The 16,987-nt window shown below is 40.4% G+C and overlaps 1 pseudogene; it reads right to left on the reverse strand.

Moving 5' to 3' along the window:
* Positions 1–424: 424 nt before the first annotated feature.
* On the reverse strand, positions 425–540 carry LOC141130256 (5S ribosomal RNA; annotated as a pseudogene).
* Between the last annotated feature and the right edge of the window lie 16,447 nt (positions 541–16,987).

Genomic DNA, 16,987 nt, shown 5'->3' on the forward strand with positions numbered 1-16,987 from the left:
CTTGGACATATTGACAGGAAGATATCGGGGTGAAGGATCCATTTTCCCGGGAACAACTGCTGGCGACTCAAGTAGTCCGCCTGCCAATTTTCTATTCCTAGAATGAAGACCGCCGATAGGCAAAGTACATTGTTTTCTGCCCAAGAAAGGATACGATTCACCTTTCTCTGGGACGCACAACTTCTTGTGCCCCCTTGGTGATTAATATAGGCCATTGCTGTGGCATAGTCGGATTGAATCCTGGCAGAACAATACCGTAACCTAAACGTTCAGGCCCTCAGAACCAAGTGCTCTGCATGAATTTCTAGAATGATAATGGGCAAGATCATTTCTGATCTGGGCCACTTCCGTGGTAACTGAAGGAAGGATTTTCCCCTTTGCAGATTTTTGAATATTAACCATAAACTGAGGCTCCGGCGTACCCAGCCTACAGTACTTGGTATTTCCAGGTGGTCCATCCAGGTGCTAACCTGGCCCGTCCCTGCTTAGCCTCCAAGATCAGACGAGATTGGGCGCTTTCAGGGTGATGTGGCCGTAGGCTTTGGAGTCAGACACATTGGGAATCTAGAGCTTGGACCCTTTGCTCAAAGCCGAAAGGATAATGTTTTGCAGCAGTCTCGAATGAAACTGAGCATAAGGAACGGCCTCGAATGAAGCCACCATCTTTCCCAACAACCTCATGCAAAGTTAAATAGAAGAATTCATCTTGCTTTGACCACCTAAATCAGTTCCTTTATGGCGCTGATCTTTGCCTGGGGCAAGAATACCCTTTTCTGGGTGTACCTATGATCAGACCCAAGTATCCTAGCCCTTTTCATGGTTTTAAAGAAGATTTCTACTAGGCTGAGAAACCGACCTAGATATTCTAGGCAGTTGAATGTTGTGACCATGCTTTGGTCTAAGCGGCTACTGACTGGACTATCAAGAACAGATCGTCCAGGTAAACCATAATCGTTATACCTTGGGCCCTTAATCTGGCTAGAAGAGGGGCCAGAACCTTTGTAAACACTCAAGGTGCAGTAGCTAGACCGGAAAGCAGAGCTACACACTGAAAATGAAGATTTTTCCACCTTGAAAAGTAGATATTACTAGTGAGTGAGGAAATAGGCATATGAAGGTATGCATCTCTGACGTCGATTGATGCCAGAAGTTCTCCTCTTTGTAGGATGGAGATAACTGATTGGTTTGACTCCATGCGAAAAAAGAGTAGTTTTATTCAGGAATTGAATTGAGATTTTTGAGATCCAGAATGTCCATTTGGATTTAACCAAACCCCAACCTCTGCTCTTACATGGGGGCCACCATGATCACTTTTTGCCAAAAGATGGTCCAATGCTTGAGAGAAAGACTTAAAGACTTATTTTTCTCTGGATCCTTAGTAACGTTTGATCTGAGAAAACGAGGAGACGGGAACTCTTGGAACTCCAGTTTGTACCTTGGAGCTATTGAGGAATTCCCCTATTCATCTTGACACTCTTCCTGCCAGATCCTTGAGAACTGCAGAAGAATTCCCCCTATTGAGCGAGCGGGGGGGGGGGTGCCGCCTCATCAGGAGGCTTCAGTATCTTGTAGGTTTCCTCCCCCAAGACCTCTTTTGTCCCTGGGGTTAATCCTGAGCATTACCTTTTGAACCTGACTGCGGAAGCCGTCGTGACTGCCTGGAGGCTGATGCCCCTGGCACAGAAGAAGGAGCTTTAAAAACGAAAATACATTTACTCCTTTTCTTAAATGGCAAAAGGGGTACTTTTTCCACTAGAATTTCTTTGGATGTATTATCCAAAACATCCCCAAATAGCTGTTTCACCGCAAAAGGAAGACTAGCCAGGACCTTCTGAATGGTGCTTAGGCGAAGGGCGCAAGGCCTGAAGAATAGAATCTCTCAAAGCAACTACTGCAAACATAAAGCTGCCAGATCCTGGGCCTGCTGAGCAGGATAACCTTGAACACCTCTTTAAACTGGTCTCTCAACGATTAAGAGTTACTGTCGGCACAGGATGAGACACTCAATCTGCCAGAGAAAAAGGTGTTTTTGTTTTTTTTTGTTCTTTTAATAGGAATTCCAACTTTTTATCTGTTGGATCCCTAAGCATTTGAGCATTTTCTGCCGGACAAGTCAAACTCTTATTCACAGGGGATATAACAGCGTCAATACTACCTACTTAGTGAATTTCCTCCACCATAGGATAAAGTGCGAAAACTTTTTAGGAGGGAAAATAATGCTTATCTGGGTGATCCTCTCAGATACAAAAAAGCTTTTCCAACAATGAATGGACAGGAAAAGGCATGCACAGCTTGAGGAGGCTTTAGCGAACCCAAACACTCAGTTAAGGGGACATAAATGTGGAGCGGACCATTCAGCAAGAAATTGCATCACCAATCTTAAGATTGAAACAGCTGATTCTCCCGCATTTGACACCTCAGAAGAGGAGTCATCCGCCTCACCATGGTCCCCTGAGGGAATTCGTCTTCTCCCGCCCCTAGTTCCTCAGTTTGAGGGTCCTGGGCAATGGAAGAGAACCTGTCGCATTTTGACCCATACTGGGATCCGATTAAAGTCTCTAAACTTTATGTTTTTTTTAAAAAACCTATCATGGCTGAGGAAAAAAAGATATTTTTACTAAAATAAACAGGGGCTGCAGTGTTGAAAACAGTTGGAAAAATTTCATGGCCCTGATGCTCACTCTGACCAGCCACCCTCTCTCAGGAGAGGATGACATTTGTAGAAATGAGTAAGCTTTCCAGAGCTTGAGGGAGACCCTTTTAGCTCTTTTTTGGGGGTGTTTCAACCCCCCCTTCTGACCTTAGCCTGATGCACAAAGCAGAGGTACTACCAGAAGAAATTGCATCCACTGCTTGAGCAATAGTCCAGCCACTGCCGCTGCTATTAATGCTCAGCCTGATGCAAATAGGAAATGTGTCAAATAGGAAATGCCTGTGTCACCAAAACCTCTTTCATGCTCCTCTTTGCTCTTATGTCTCTCTGACAATTTTGCAGCCAGCACAAATGGAGGTTTTGACCTCGCAAAGACCTCGTTTCTTCAGATACGAGGCCCGGGTACCATTCAATTTGGCCTAAAAGACACTTTGAATGGATCTGGGTGCATAGCTAGCCCCAGCAAGGATTGCTCCAGTGGAGCTTAGCACAGCACATCTTCACTCGCGACCAACACCTTAGACACTGGCGAAAAAACTGAGATGCTCCCAGTATGGGAGGGGTTATATAGGGAGGCAACTTCCTGTTTAGGGTGTGCCAGTGTCCAGCACCTGAAGGTGGACTATAACCCACATAGTAATTACTATGGCTCTGTGTCCCATGATGTACGATTAAAGAAATAGCACAGTATAGCACACTAACTGATAGAACTGAACAGAGCCCTGTTCTATCTCTCTCCACGCCGAAATCACACTGAAAATGGCTGCCATTGAAAGAATACTTTTATACTGTGGGGCAGGAATGAGCCATGATTGGATAAAGTCATGATGACAGTGTCCAATCATGACTCTGACAGTGCTCTGTGCCCTGATTAGCTGAAGCTTTCACTGCTTCAGCCAATCAGGGCTTGCTTGCAATGCACTGTTCAGCACCACAATGCATTGTGGTCGGTTCGGGGGGCCAAACAAACGGTCAAACTACCCGTTTGTTCGACTGTTCGTTGAACGTCCGAACAGCTAAAGTTCGGCCCGAACTGTTCGCCCATCCCTATTCCCGATACCAGGTTATTTGAACTTGCTTTAACCACCAGGAATAACTGGATGTTTTTAAATGTACCTTGGTGGGTAAGGACCTGCTCTCTAGCATCACAGTCCAGGTGTTCAATAATACCACTTGCATAGGACTGTCCACCTATGCAGCAAGCAGATCCTGCTAAAATTCTCTCCTGATCTACCTGCGACAGAATAGCGATCCCTCCATTGGGTTATTTGATGTTACAATAAGTGGAAGTCCTCCCTGGCAGACTGACTGCCTCTTCAAGCAATGCAAAGGCTAATTATTATCTTATGTACACCAGCTGCTAAACAGAATGTGTATGTTTCTTTAAGCAATGACAATGGTAGCCGAAAAAGGAGATATTGACTACTGAGGTCCTGCCACAACATCAGGGACTACTGCTTTATGAAGAATGCCATATTCATCTATATATTTGAATAGCTGCTGATATTGCTGCTGTGAGGCTAAGACAAGTTTCCTGCCTCTCTGCATGACTGCGTTTTTTTTTTGACAAGGATTTAAAGTGGCTCTAAAGCTAAAACCATTTTCTTTCTTTTTTTTTTCCACCTTAATGCATTCCCTGCATAAAGGTGAAAGACATTTTACAACTTGCTGTGCTGCTGCCAGAGCCCCCCCCCAATACTTACCTGATTCCTCAACAGATCCAGTGCTGTGCATGGCTGCAGCTCTTCTCTCCCTCTATTCACAGGCATAGAGATTGGCTGTGGGGAGGAAGTGGGACCAAGCAGTGCTGTGTCTGTTGGGGGAGGGGGGGGGAGAGAGGTGGTGAGGAAGATGAGTGGGAGAGGAAAGGGGAAAAGGGAGGGGGGTGAGTGGGAGAGGAAAGGGGGGTGTGGGGGGGGGGATGAGAGTGAGAGAGAAAGAAAGGAGGGATGGGGTCAAAGATAGAAAAAGAGAGGAAGGAATGGGAGAAGTGAAAGAGGGAGGAGGAGAGGGGGGATAAAAAAAAGAAAAAAAGGAATGCAGCCACCACATCTAACTATTGGTAAGCTGCAGTATACAGTATTATATGTTTTGGATTTCATAACACTTTAACTTTCCTGCAAGGAACCTTTTCTGACTGTGGTCCTTTTTCCTTCCCCTAAGGTGGTTTCTTGTAGTACAACACCCTAAAAAAAATAGCAAATAAAATTGTAATTAGCCCCAATACATGCAGTAAAACAATTTTCTCCTACAATACTTTCATCTGAATACCCACTTAGATGTGTGTTCAGGTCATAAAAGGTGGGATATGACCAAGTAGCTAGACAGTAGTTTAAACAGAAAATATGGGGAAATCTCCTCAATGACAATAAATACCTGACAGAGGCTCCTCAATATGTGTCCAAAACAAAATTCCACGTGTTAACATGTGAAGCTATCATGAATGAGAACACTTTTGGGGTCACACGGACAACAAATACCTCCCTTTCTGCACAATAATATAGAATTCTGTAAAATTATGCTTAACACATTAGACACAATTTCAACTGGCATCACAGAGCACTATGGGTTTTCTAAAAAGAAAGCACAGCATTAACTGTTTACATTCTATCACCACCTAGCAGAAAGTCTATATTGAGCCATACAGAGCAGGAAGAGGGAGGAAGAAAGACATGGATGAGCTACTCCACTGACTTTGCTGTGTTTGTTTATTTATTTATTTTATTTATTTGCCCTGCAGACCTCTCCATATAATAGTGCTGGTTACCTATTTCACTCTGATACCTTGGCTGGAATGTTTTCTGAGTCACTCACCTGGAATAAGTAAAGAAATGAGGAATTCTGACATTTTTATGAATTTTATTTGCTTTGTCCTTGTCCCAAGCCCATAAGGCCCCTTTCACACAAGAGGTCCGATCGGCTCCATCGGTTTGTTTTTCAGCCGGACCCGATCAGACTTTCCATTCTTCTCTATGGAGTGCTGTATGGAAGCGGACTTGTCCATTTACACCTGGCTACCTCCGGGTCCAATCCGGCAAAAAAAAAAACAGAAGGGGATCTGCTCCCCTCTGGCTGGCTCGGCAGGCAGTCGATGTAAAGGGACAGCTAGTCCGTTTACATCTGGCTGCCCACAGAGCAGAGCAGGCTCTGTCCGTGTTCACTCTGCATAAGCGGAGCAGACACAGACTTGTCATCTCATCTGGCCTCTCAGCTCAACAGTAAATCAGCGTACGGATCCCCTGCTGAGCAAAACCAGGTCTGGCCCCTGTGAAAGGGGCCTAACTCATAAGTACTGAAGCCAAGCACAGTGAGGTAAGGATATAGCACAGACTCAGGCAGGGTTTCATGAAAAGCGTAGGGTTCCTCCAAAGGTTCCTATGGATTCTTTGAGCAATGCCTACCTAATCATGGATACTTTTTTGCTATGTGTAAGCAGGGATTCTTCCCAATGACCATAACTCTAATGTACTGTGAGCTGTAGATATAATAATGAGTAGCAGGGGTTCCCTGAGACCAGGAAAGATCATTTTCAAATGGTGAATAATTTACCATCTTTGAATACTTTATGAGAGATTAGGCTGCCAAGGCCATTGTACAATGTTGTCATTGTTTGTCACCTGTTCATTTTGAAACTGTTCCAAGTCACAGTAGTTCAGTGAGCGTAGGGAGTGTCCAATCTGTGTGTACAGCACCAACTTCTGCATCACTGCTTGTTTTGGTAATCGAAAAATTTCAGACAGATGACAGGGAACTGCTAATGCTACATGAATAATGTCCCTATTGGATTGTTCATGGATATTTCTCTAGATCAGTTCCTATTGACATAAGTGCATCTTCCAAGAGCTGGTTCCCTACACTCAGTGTGTGGGTATGATCTTGAAAGTCAAGTAAGGGGCACTGCATTGCTGGGATAAAAGTATGCATGTGGAGAGGAATAAAGAGGGGTTGGGAGAGGCAGAGTTATGTAGTCCAGAGGAGGAGAATTGAGGCAAGCCTGACAACTACTTGGGATTTCGGTGCAGCAGTGTCAGCTTAATTTGGGAAGTGAGGAGCTCATTGAATTTCTGGAAGGAAATGTGCATGAATTGCAGAGATGTCTGGAACATGTTTTTGTTTTTTTCCTTGTCAAAAGAAGTTTATTGAGTATACAATGTTATAAAGATACATAAAGTAAGTTTACAAGGATCTATAAAGTAAGCTCATTGTTTTACAGTAGGGTTTATATAGGTAAATATCATGAAATTTCAAATATTAAACATTGGGTTCACGTAAACCTAAATTAAAGATATATATAATTTCCTTAGTTACTTTTGTAGGTATTTAAATGATTTATACCTACTATACATATTGTTTACAAGTAGAGTGTATATAGGTCAAATAAATTCTGATAATGAGCTTTAATCGTAAGGTGGAGAAAAGGAAAGAGAAAGAAGAAAAAGGGTTGAAAGGTAGAGGTATGGTCCACAAGGTTGTCCCGCTCGTCAGTTTATTATTCTTTTTAGTTCTCTTTGAAGCCTTAGAATGGGTGTCTCTGTAAGTCATTTAATCTGTTACCATGGCAACAGGACAGAGTCATTGAAGTTTGATAGGAACTGTTGTTTTATCCAAGGATGCCAAAGTTTTTCAAATTTTGGAATTTGATTTTGATCGATGGCTACCATCTTAGCATGGGACATTGTATTATTCATTCTGTGAATTGTTTCTGCTAGTACCAATGTAGGAGATTTCCATGCCTTGGCCACTGTTTGTTTTGCAGCCGTTATTAGTTGGATCATAAGTTTGAATTGAGAGAGTGTTAACCATTCCGGTTTTAGATTAAGTAAAGTTAAATATGGATCTGGTTGTATTATTTTTTTAAAATATTTTAGATGCAATCACGAAGACTTCCTTCCAGAAGGTTTGGATTACTGGGCACGTCCACCATATGTGTAAATAAGTGCCTATTTCTGGGCATCCTCGAAAACAAAGAGCTGAGGTATTAGGTGAATATTTTGCCACTCTAGCGGGTACAAGGTACCATCGAGTTAGGACTTCATAATTTGTCTCCAGTGCCAAGATGTTGGGTGAAGATGACTTAGATGTGAGCCATATGTTAGACCAGTCCGTGTCTTCTAAAGTTCGTCCCAGGTCCTCCTCCCACCTCTGAACGTAAGAGGGTCTATTAAGATTTGCTACTCCATATAATTTATTATAAAGTGATGAAATTGTACCTTTAGCAACTGGATCTTTTGTACAGATTGATTCAAAAATGGATAATTGGGATAATGGTGTATCCCCCTTTAGGAATGGTGTATAGAAATTTTTGATTTGGAGATATCTAAATATCTCAGAGTTTGGTAGATCATATTTTTCTCTAAGCGATGGGAATGAAAGAAATGATTTAGATGCTATGAAGTCATTTAGTGTCTGAATGCCTGATGTTATCCAAGCTTTAAAAGAATTTGGGTAGATCCATGCCAGATAAAAGGCCGGATTTCTGATAAAAGAAAGGAGAGGATTGTGTGGAGATTGTAACTGATATTTGGTTTTTAGTTTATCCCAGAGAGATAAGAAGTGTTTAGTTATGGGATTATGAATTTTAAAGCGGTCTTTAGGATTAAGCCATAATAAATTTGATATTAATAGAGGGTCATTTTCTGAAGCCTCTATAAATACCCATAATGGGATTTCCTGTTTTGCATGGTATTTGGACAGACTGGCTAAATGTGCTGCTCTGTAGTAGTTAGTAAAATTAGGGTATCCCAGGCCTCCTTTATTTTTGGGAAGATGTAATGTGTGTATAGGTATACGTGGTTTAGAAGAGCCTCATATAAACAAAGTTGCTCTTTTTTGTACTATTCTCAAAAAATAGGAAGGAATTGGAATAGGGAGGACTCTGAATAGATAAAGCAATTTGGGTAGAATAGTCATTTTGATTGCATTAATCTTCCCTATCCAGGATAAAGGAAGTTGCGACCATTGTTTTATTAGATTTGTGATCTGTCTTAATACAGGAGGATAATTGGTTGAGAATAAGTCAGAATGAGATGCTGTTAAATGAATTCCAAGATATGGGATTGATTTTTCTACCCATGTGAATGGGAGTGCAGCCCTAGCCGGGATCAATTCCATGTTTGTGAGTGAAATATTAAGCACTAGGCATTTCTTAGGATTAACCATAAGGCCGGATAGGGCTGCAAATCCATCAAGAGCTGGTATTAAGTTAGGACCAGAGACCTGTGGTGATGATAGAAAGAGTAATATATCGTCTGCAAATATACATAATTTGTGTGTAATACCTCCTACTTCAATGCCAGTTATAGTTTGGTTTGTTCTGATGTATTGGGCCATGGGTTCGAGTATAAGGGCAAATAATAAGGGAGATAATGGGCAACCCTGTCGGGTACCTCTTTCGATATTAAAGGCTTCAGATTTGTATCCAGCATATTTTATATAGGCTTTGGGTTTATTATATAATGCTTTGATCCATGTTAAAAAGTGGGGTCCAAAACCCCATTTTTGTAATGAATATTGCATATATTGCCAGGATACTGTGTCAAATGCCCTCTTAATATCGAGAGATAGAAAACATAAAGGGATTTTCCGTTTTTTAGCAATATGTGCCAATAACACTGCCCTGCGTATATTATCGCCTGCCTGTCTATTTGGCATGAAGCCTACTTGATCTCTATGTATTAATTTTCCTATAATGCTATTGAGGCGTTTTGCTATTATTTTTGCTAATAATTTAATATCGAGGTTTAACAGAGAGATAGGCCGATAATTCACACAGGAAGTATCATCAGAAAGGGGTTTTGGGATCATACAAACAATTGCCATTAGTGTTTCTTGCCGAAAAGAATGTCCATCTAGAAGTTTGTTAAAAGTTTCAGTGAGAATGGGAGAGAGTATTTCTGAGAATGTTTTATAGTATAAAGCCGAGTAGCCGTCTGGGCCTGGTCTTTTGTTAAGTTTTAGGTCTTTTATGGCGTTAGCAACTTCATCTATAGTTATAGGCTCATCCAAACTGCTTTTTTGATTCTGAGATAACTCAGGTAAGGTTATTTTTGAGAAGAAGGATTCAGCCTCTGTAGGATTAAATTAATTGTTTGTCTTGTATAAAGTTGCGAGATGTGAGTGAAATTTATGGACTATTTTAACTGGATTACAAGTGTAAACATTTTTTGATAATTTCAAACGTATTGGTTTGAAAGATTTGTTAGTTGAATTTAATGCCCGAGCCAAATATGTACCTGGTTTGTTTGAATTCATGTAGAAATTGTGTTTGGAGCGTTTGAGGGATTTATCAACCGACTCAGTGAGAAATAGATCGTATTCCAATCTAGATTTTTCCAGATGAGATTTTGTACTCTGAGATGGATTATCTTGGAATGATATGTAGGCTGCATTAAAATTGAGTTCTAGTTTTTTTGCTAGGTTTTTGCGTTCCCGTTTAAATAGTGCCATTTGTCTTTGTATTGTACCACGCAAGACAGGCTTATGAGCTTCCCACAGTGTTATTGGGGAGATGTCTGTTGTATTATTAATTGATATGTATTCCTTTAAAGCTTGTTCAATGGCCATCTGATGTAGTGGGTGTTTGAGCATTATGTCCGGTAAGTACCACGTTGGGTCATGCGCTTTTGGTATGGCTGAGGCTATAGTAGTGTATACTGCATTATCAAGCCCCATTGATACATAATGTTGTGGCGTTGCAGTTCCATTAGTTGGGGTTTCATGGATCGTCTTTTAGTAATAGTAAGTTGGGATAGGTCAGCAAAAATTTGATAATTGTGTCCTTGAAAATTAAGTTCCTTTTTTTCTCTTGCAGCAATTAGTATTTGTTCTTTCGTTCTGTAATAATGACATTTTGTGATTATATCACGTGGGGATCCATCTTTCTTTTTGGCTGTGAGGGCTCTGTGTACTCTGTCCAGTTCTAAACGTTCAGTAGGGATTTCTGGCTTTAGTTCTTGTAATAGAGCAGTAATAGTAGATTGCAGGTCTGTCACAGTTTCAGGTATTCCCCTTATGCGCAAGTTTGAACGTCTGGCTCTATTTTCGTAATCTTCGAGCTTAGTTTGAAGTATTAAATACTCTTCTTTAAATTGTTCCAATTCTGTTATATTTTCTTGGGTTGTAATTTCAATTTCATCCATTTTTATTTCTAAGGCTGCAGTGCGGTTTCCCAGCTCTCTTATTTCTTTGGTTAGGCTTTTTGTTATTTGGTCTGAGGTTTGTTTTAAAGCCTTATGAAGCATCTTTTCAAATTGTAATAATATTACTGGGGATGCTGAGGAGGCTTGTGGAGAAGTTTGTGAGAGGATTTGTTCTGTATCTGACTCAAATGGAGAGTCTTGCTGTGACATTTTCTGTCTGTGAGAGCGCCCTGATGCTGTATATTGTGAAGTGACTGGAGCTGCTTCAGCTGCAGTGAGTGCCTGTGAGCTCTTTGTGAGGTGATTTTTATTTCTGCCACGGTTTCCTCCCAGTACCATATTTCCTGCCCAAACTTTCACAGTTTGTTCCCTGGGGCAGTTTGTTCCCTGGGGCAAAAAGGTTCAAATGGATACCTTTTGAGCCTGCAGGCTCCGCTTTGTCCTTCTCTTCTCTCCTCAGCGGTGTGGAGCTCTAACAATGCATGTCTGCTCTGCTAGGCTCCGCCCAGTCCCCGTTTTTGTTTTTTTGACCAAAAAAAAAAAAATCCACATAATCTCATTGATTTAAAATAAAGTGCAGCCACATGAATTATAAAGCTGTCCATTGAGGATTAGCTTTTTTGCTCAGTCAGCAGGCTGAACCAATTCCTCCATCCACACAAATGAGGTGGTGATGCCACTGATTGACAAAAGCTTTCCAACTTGGGTACAGCGACATAGATGGAAATTCAGCCAGTCCCTGCTGAAGTGGCCAAATTTTGATACATCTATGGTCAGCTTTAGGTGGACTTTAGGTGGCTTGTCATAAAATTCTGCACTGTGGATGGGCAAACAAAAAGGCTCCATTTCTCAGTAGAAAATTCGTACTACATAACCTACCAAAAAATAGACTCAACAACATCAGGGACATCAAGTTATATAACATTCAGAACTTTTGGGAGACACAATGCCCCCTCAGTTCTGTTAACTATTGGTCTTGGTTTTCACAAGCCTTTGTCTTACCAATCCTATCATGAAGCGAAAGTTTAGCATTTTCATGTATTTCATCAGGCGGCAAGTAAACCTGCCAATCAGACTAGCTTATGAATGGTAGGTATGTGGACCTCCATTTGGCTTCAGGCATTTTTTTTTCTGCAGCCAGTAAACTCCCTGGCATGTTATCCTATGTGTCCATGTACACATAGGCTTTTATCAGTGTTTTTTAGCAGGTGCATTTTCTGGCTGGAAAAACCCCAGAACTAGCAGGTTTGAAGAGGAGTTTTTCAGCTATAAAATCGCTCTAACTCTAAAAAACAGCTATAAAAAACGCTGATAAATGCAGCTATTCTGCGTTTATGTGTGTTTTTGAGCCATAGGCTTTTGTGGAAGTATTGGTTTGCTGAAAAAAAAAAATGATAAAAAAAGCAAAAACGCGCAAAACTCATTCTACAGCTTATGCTACTGGCATTTTTATAATGTCCAGTGTGCATTAGGCCTTAAACTGACAAAGATGCCCCCACAAATTACACATGGAGGGCTGGTTTTCTAGTGTAATCTGAAGGGCTGGGCTGTTAGTTTGACTGCAGGGTTCTACTCTTTGTCTCAAACATTGACAGCTGCTCGTCTATGAATAACGTCTGCAAACCATTTGCAAATTTAATTTATTAAAACTTGTAGTGCCGATACGCAAATCAAAGAATTGCACTTTATTGTGCTTTGTGCACATAGTACCAGTTCAAGCAGACCTGCAACTGTAAAACTACATTATTGTTATAACATTTGTTTCTATTTCATTTTTTATTAAGAAGCAATTGGGTTTTAAGCTAAAGTGGGCTTTAATGATACCATAATACTTGGTCTACAAACTTGTAGATAAAACAAAATACATTTTATTGAGTTTTACAACAACATAGTTAAAACATACAATTGTAAAACTCTTGTCAAATCAGGACAACTGAGAGAAGTAATAATACCAGTTCACCCTGTAGCAATCATATTGGCATGCTCAAAATGTTTCGCGGATAATAGCTTTATTTGCATATATATGAAGTTTATAAGACAGAGGTCATATATAACACTACAGAATATAAAAAGAAAAACAATATATTATAATTATCATGGTAACAAGAAAAACACATTTAAGGCCATTAGGATGACCAAATAACCAGAAAATATATATTTTAGTATATGTGGTGTCACCCCCCACATGAGTGTAACCCTTACCCAGATCAAAGTCATACGCCGCAGTGCAAAAGGAGTAGGTCCGCCCCGGCAGGCATGGGAGCTAAATATATATATGCAAAATAAAAGCCCCTGAAGAAGCAAGGTATTAACTGCGAAACATGTTGAGCATGCCGATATGATTGCTACAGGGTGAACTGGTATTACTACTTTTCCCAGTTGTGCCCTTTATGTCCTGATTTGATAGAGTTTTAAAATGGTATATTTTAAATATGTTTTTGTAAAACGCAATAAAATGTATATTGTTTTATCTACATGTGTGTAGCCCAAGTATTTTGGGACTATTAAAATCCACTTTAGCCTTAAATCAAACTGCCTCTATATCTATATAGAACGAAGGTACCCTCTCTTTTCAGTATTAAACATTTGGCACTCCATTTAACTAATCCTTTATTAAACCTTGCTAACCCTTATTTTTCATTAAATCCTTCCTCTATTTTCTTTGTCCCTTATTATTTAATTTTCAATTAACCCTTTCATGCCTAAGCCTATTTCTTTGTTGCTTACAAGTTAAAATCCGTATTTTTTTGCTAGAAAATTACTTGGAACCCCCAAACATACAGTGGCTTGCGAAAGTATTCGGCCCCCTTGAACTTTTCAACCTTTTGCCACATTTCAGTCTTCACACATAAATATATAACATTTTTATTTTTTGTGAAGAATCACCAACAAGTGGGACATAATTGTGAAGTGGAACGAAAACTTTTGGATTATTGAAACTTTTTTAACCACTTCAGCCCCGGAAGGATTTACCCCCTTCCTGACCAGAGCACTTTTTACAATTTGGCACTGCGTCGCTTTAACTGCTAATTGCGCGGTCATGCAATGCTGTACCCAAACGAAATTTGCGTCCTTTTCTTCCCACAAATAGAGCTTTCTTTTGATGGTATTTGATCACCTCTGCCGTTTTTATTTTTTGTGCTATACACGGAAAAAGACCGAAAATTTTGAAAAAAAATGATATTTTCTACTTTTTGTTCTAAAAAAAATCCAATAAACTCAATTTTAGTCATACATTTAGGCCAAAATGTATTCGGCCACATGTCTTTGGTAAAAAAAATGGTTTGCGCAAAAGTTATAGCGCCTACAAACTAGGGTTCATTTTCTGGAATTTACACAGCCTTTAATTTATGACTGCCTGTGTCGTTTCTTGAGGTGCTAAAATGGCAGGGCAGTACAAAACCCCCACAAATGACCCCATTTTGGAAAGTAGACACCCCAAGGAAATTGCTGAGAGGCATGTTGAGCCCATTGAATATTCATTTTTTTTGTCCCAAGTGATTAAATAATGACAAAAAAAAAAAAAAAAAATACAAAAAGTTGTCACTAAATGATATATTGCTCACACAGGCCATGGGCATATGTGGAATTGCACCCCAAAATACATTCAGCTGCTTCTCCTGAGTTCGGGGATACCACATGTGTGGGACTTTTTGGGAGCCTAGCCGCGTATGGGGCCCCGAAAACCAATCACTGCCTTCAGGATTTCTAAGGGCGTACATTTTTGATTTTACTCCTCACTACCTATCACAGTTTTGAAGGCCATAAAATGCCCAGATGGCACAAAACCCCCCCAAATGACCCCATTTTGGAAAGTAGACACCCCAAGCTATTTGCTGAGAGGCATGTTGAGTCCATGGAATATTTTATATTTTGACACAAGTTGCGGGAAAGTGACAATTTTTTTTTTTTTTTGCACAAAGTTGTCACTAAATGATATATTGCTCACACAGGCCATGGGCATATGTGGAATTGCACCCCAAAATACATTTAGCTGCTTCTCCCGAGTATGGGGATACCACATGTGTGGGACTTTTTAGGAGCCTAGCCGCGTACGGGGCCCCGAAAACCAATCACCGCCTTCAGGATTTCTAAGGGTGTAAATTTTTGATTTCACTCTTCACTGCCTATCACAGTTTCGGAGGCCATGGAATGCCCAGGTGGCACAAACCCCCCCCCCCCCCAAATGACCCCATTTTGGAAAGTAGACACCCCAAGCTATTTGCTGAGAGCCATGGTGAGTATTTTGCAGCTCTCATTTGTTTTTGAAAATGAAGAAGAACAAGAAAAAAAATGTTTTTTTTCTTTTTTTAATTTTCAAAACTTTGTGACAAAAAGTGAGGTCTGCAAAATACTCACTATACCGCTCAGCAAATAGCTTGGGGTGTCTACTTTCCAAAATGGGGTAATTTGGGGGGGTTTGTGCCACCTGGGCATTCCATGGCCTCCGAAACTGTGATAGGCAGTGAAGAGTGAAATAAAAAATTTACGCCCTTAGAAAGCCTGAAGGCGGTGCTTGGTTTTCGGGGTCCCGTGCGCGGCTAGGCTCCCAAAAAGTCCCACACATGTGGTATCCCCATACTCAGTAGAAGCAACAGAATGTATTTTGGGGTGTAATTTCACATATCCCCATGGCATGTTTGAGCAATATATCATTTAGTGACAACTTTGTGCAAAAAAAAAAAAAATTTGTCTCTTTCCCGCAACTTGTGTCACAATATAAAATATTCCATGGACTCGACATGCCTCTCAGCAAATAGCTTGGGGTGTCTACTTTCCAAAATGGGGTCATTTGGGGGGGGTTTGAACTGTCCTGGCATTTTATGCACAACATTTAGAAGCTTATGTCACACATCACCCACTCTTCTAACCACTTGAAGACAAAGCCCTTTCTGACACTTTTTGATTACATGAAAAAATTATTTTTTTTTGCAAGAAAATTACTTTGAACCCCCAAACATTATATATTTTTTTAAAGCAAATGCCCTACAGATTAAAATGGTGGGCGTTTCATTTTTTTTTTTTCACACAGTATTTGCGCAGCGATTTTTCAAACGCATTTTTTGGGGAAAAAACACACTTTTTTAAATTTTAATGCACTAAAACACACTATACTGCCCAAATGTTTGATGAAATAAAAAAGATGATCTTAGGCCGAGTACATGGATACCAAACATGACATGCTTTAAAATTGCGCACAAACGTGCAGTGGCAACAAAATAAATACATTTTTAAAAGCCTTTAAAAGCCTTTACAGGTTACCACTTTAGATTTACAGAGGAGGTCTACTGCTAAAATTACTGCCCTCGATCTGACCGTCGCGGTGATACCTCACATGCATGGTGCAATTGCTGTTTACATTTGACGCCAGACCGACGCTTGCGTTCGCCTTAGCGCGAGAGCAGGGGGGACAGGGGCGTTTTTTTTTTTTTTTTTTTTCTTTATTATTTTTTTGCTTTTTTATCTTATTTTTAAACTGTTCCTTTCATTTTTTTTTTTTTTTTAAATCATTTTTATTGTTATCTCAGGGAATGTAAATATCCCCTATGATAGCAATAGGTAGTGACAGGTACTCTTTTTTGAAAAAATTGGGGTCTATTAGACCCTAGATTTCTCCTCTGCCCTCAAAGCATCTGACCACACCAAGATCGGTGTGATAAAATGCTTCCCCAATTTCCCAATGGCGCTATTTACATCCGGCGAAATCTAAGTCATAAAATGCTCGTAGCTTCCGGTTTCTTAGGCCATAGAGATGTTTGGAGCCACTCTGGTCTCTGATCAGCTCTATGGTCAGCTGGCTGAATCACCGGCTGCATTCTCAGGTTCCCTGTTGAGACAGGAGAGCCAGAGAAAAACACGGAAGACGGTGGGGGGGGGGGGCATTCCCTCCCACTGCTTGTAAAAGCAGTCTAGAGGCTAATTAGCCGCTAGGATTGCTTTTACATGAAAGCTGACCGCTGGCTGAAAAGAATGATACCAAGATGATACCTAAACCTGCAAGCATCATTCTGGTATAACCACTCAAAGTCGTGAATGGCGTACCTGAAGACAAAAAAATGGTTAACAATAAAGCACAGTAAACGGTAAAGTATAAAAAATTGCATACCTGAAAAGCAAACATGATAAAACATAATAACAATAAAACATTGCAGAATAGAATACAGTAAAAAAGAGCCGAACAATAGAGAGAATAGAG

This window comes from Aquarana catesbeiana, linkage group LG02 (genome assembly GCF_042186555.1).
Source record: "Aquarana catesbeiana isolate 2022-GZ linkage group LG02, ASM4218655v1, whole genome shotgun sequence".
NCBI classification, from domain to species: domain Eukaryota; kingdom Metazoa; phylum Chordata; class Amphibia; order Anura; family Ranidae; genus Aquarana; species Aquarana catesbeiana.